This window comes from Octodon degus, unplaced genomic scaffold (genome assembly GCF_000260255.1).
Source record: "Octodon degus isolate 3935 unplaced genomic scaffold, OctDeg1.0 scaffold00100, whole genome shotgun sequence".
NCBI lineage: Eukaryota > Metazoa > Chordata > Mammalia > Rodentia > Octodontidae > Octodon > Octodon degus.
This window is the reverse complement of record NW_004524676.1, coordinates 8,028,672-8,031,319: the sequence shown is the minus strand read 5'-3', so window position 1 is coordinate 8,031,319 and position 2,648 is coordinate 8,028,672. Positions and strand designations below refer to the sequence as shown.

Sequence of the window (2,648 nt, the reverse complement as noted above, 5' to 3'; positions counted from 1 at the left end):
CAGGACAGCCCCACAACACTCTTTTTCCTGTCTCCTGCCTTCAGTCACCACCCCCTTCCTTTTTAAACAATCATCTACCCGAGACACAGCATGGCAGTAACTAGCGTGTCATGAGAACCAGCATGTATTGAGAAGACCAGAATGACAGGCACTCCAAGCATGAACCTACTATTACAAATTTCCTTCTTCAGTGCTGTTGCTTAATTCACAGGTATCAGTATATATAGTTAGGGTGAAAATCCTTCCAATTAACTGCTAGATTCGAAAATCTTCTGAAGATTCTCAAGATCATTGCCTTAACTATCTTGTACATATAACTGTATGGCTTCCCTCTGTAATGTCCCTAGCTCTTCTCTTTGCTCTCTCTTTATTGTCTAGTCCTCAATTTCTTGCTTTGTTTTTAATTGTATTACACCTTTCTCTTTGTATTTTTTCTTTTGAGTTCTTATACTAGGGAAACTATTCAATATTTATACATGTGTGTCTGGTTTATTTCACTTATGAGTTTATCTTCAAATGGCATCCTCAAATATAAAGGCTTCGAGTTTATCATTTTTATAGCTGAATAATTCTCCATTGTATAAAAATACCACATCTATTTCATCTATTCCTCATGTGATGGGCATCTTGGTTGTTTCCAAGATTTGGCTATCACAAATTGTGCTCCTATAAACATAGGCACACATATATCACTATCATGATGTTTTCAGATCCTTCGGGAAAATTCCTAGTAGAGGAATAGCTGGTTTAAATGAGATTTCCAGTCCTAGTTTCCTAAGGAGTCTCCACACTGATTTCCATAACGGTTGCACCAGTCTACATTCCCACCAGCAGTGGAAAAGAGTTCTTTTTTCCCCCCTTGCCTCTCCAACATTTGTTGTTTGTTGATTTCTTTATGATAGCCATTCTTTCTAGGGTGAGATGATATCTCGTTGTTTTAATTTGCATTTCACTGATGGCTAGTGATGTGGAGCATTTTTATCATATATTTATTCGCTTCTTTAATTTCATCCTCTGAGAAGCATGTGTTTATCTTGGATGCTCATTTCTGGACTGGGCCTTTAAATTTTGGTGCCCTAGTGTTTTTTAGTTCTTTATAAATTCTAGAGAGCTGACTTTTGTCTGAGTACTTATTTGTCAAGATTTTTTCCAAATTTGTGGGTTGTCTTTTCACTTTGTTGGTAATTTCTTTTGACGTGAAAAACTCCTCAATAAGAGCAGGTCCCACAAGGAGTGGAATATTACTAAACTTTCCATTGAGTATGATTCGGAACCCTTCGGAAAGGAACGGGATGCGGCTATTAAGAAGCTGGCTACAGAAGCTGGAGAAGTCATTGTACGAATTTCACATACCTTATATGACCTAGACAAGATCATAGAACTCAATGGTGGACAGCTGCCTTTAACTTACAAAAGATTTCAGACACTAATCCGCAAAATGGAGCCTCTGGAGTTTCCACGATTACTTCAGAAGTCATAGAAAAATGCATGACTCCTTTGTCTGATGACCACGACGAGAAATATGGAGTCCCTTCCCTGGAAGAGCTAGGTTTTGACACTGATGGCTTGCCCTCTGCAGTGTGGCCAGGAGGAGAAATTGAAGCACTGACACGTTTGGAAAGGCATTTGGAAAGAAAAGCTTGGGTGGCAAACTTTGAAAGACCCCTGATGAATGCCAACTCCCTGCTCGCGAGCCCTACCGGGCTCAGCCCTTACCTCCGGTTGGGTTGTTTGTCCTGTCAGCTCTTTCACTTCAAGCTAACAGATCTCTACAAAAAGGTAAAGAAGAACAGTTCTCCTCCTCTTTCTCTGTATGGGCAACTATTATGGTGTGAATTTTTCTACACAGCAGCAACAAATAACCCCCGTTTTGACAAGATGGAAGGAAACCCCATCTGTGTGCAGATCCCTTGGGATAAGAACCCTGAGGCGTTAGCCAAGTGGGCCGAGGGCCAGACTGGCTTTCCGTGGATTGACGCCATCATGACCCAGCTCCGCCAGGAGGGCTGGATCCACCACCTGGCGCGGCACGCAGTCGCCTGCTTCCTGACATGAGGAGACCTGTGGGTGAGCTGGGAAGAAGGCATGAAGGTATTTGAAGAATTACTGCTTGACACAGACTGGAGCATAAATGCTGGAAGTTGGATGTGGCTCTCTTGTAGTTCCTTTTTCCAACAGTTTTTTCACTGCTATTGCCCTGTTGGTTTTGGTAGGAGAACAGATCCCAATGGAGACTACATCAGGCGTTATTTGCCTGTCCTATGAGGCTTCCCGGCAAAATATATCTATGATCCCTAGAATGCACCAGAAGGCATCCAAAAAGTAGCCAAGTGTTTGATCGGAGTGAATTACCCCAAGCCGATGGTGAACCACGCTGAAGCCAGCCACCTAAACATGGAGCGGATGAAGCAGCTCTACCAGCAGCTCTCCCGGTACTGAGGGCTAGGTCTTCTTGCATCAGTGCCTTCCAACCCTAATGGCAATGGAGGCCTAGTGGGCTACGCTGCCGGAGAGACTCTCCCAGGAGGCAGTGGTGGCGGAAGTTGTACCCCGGGGAGCAGCGTCTTACACTGTGCGCACCAAGACGGTCAGCAGGCTCCACTGCTAAAGCCAGGAGGAAGCTCCAGGGGGCCTGCGCCGGGCAGCGG

The 2,648-nt window shown here is 44.2% G+C and overlaps 1 pseudogene; it reads left to right on the top strand.

Annotated features, from left to right (window-relative positions):
* Window positions 1-2,648, top strand: part of LOC101560114 — a 15,417-nt pseudogene that overhangs the window by 11,610 nt on the left and 1,159 nt on the right.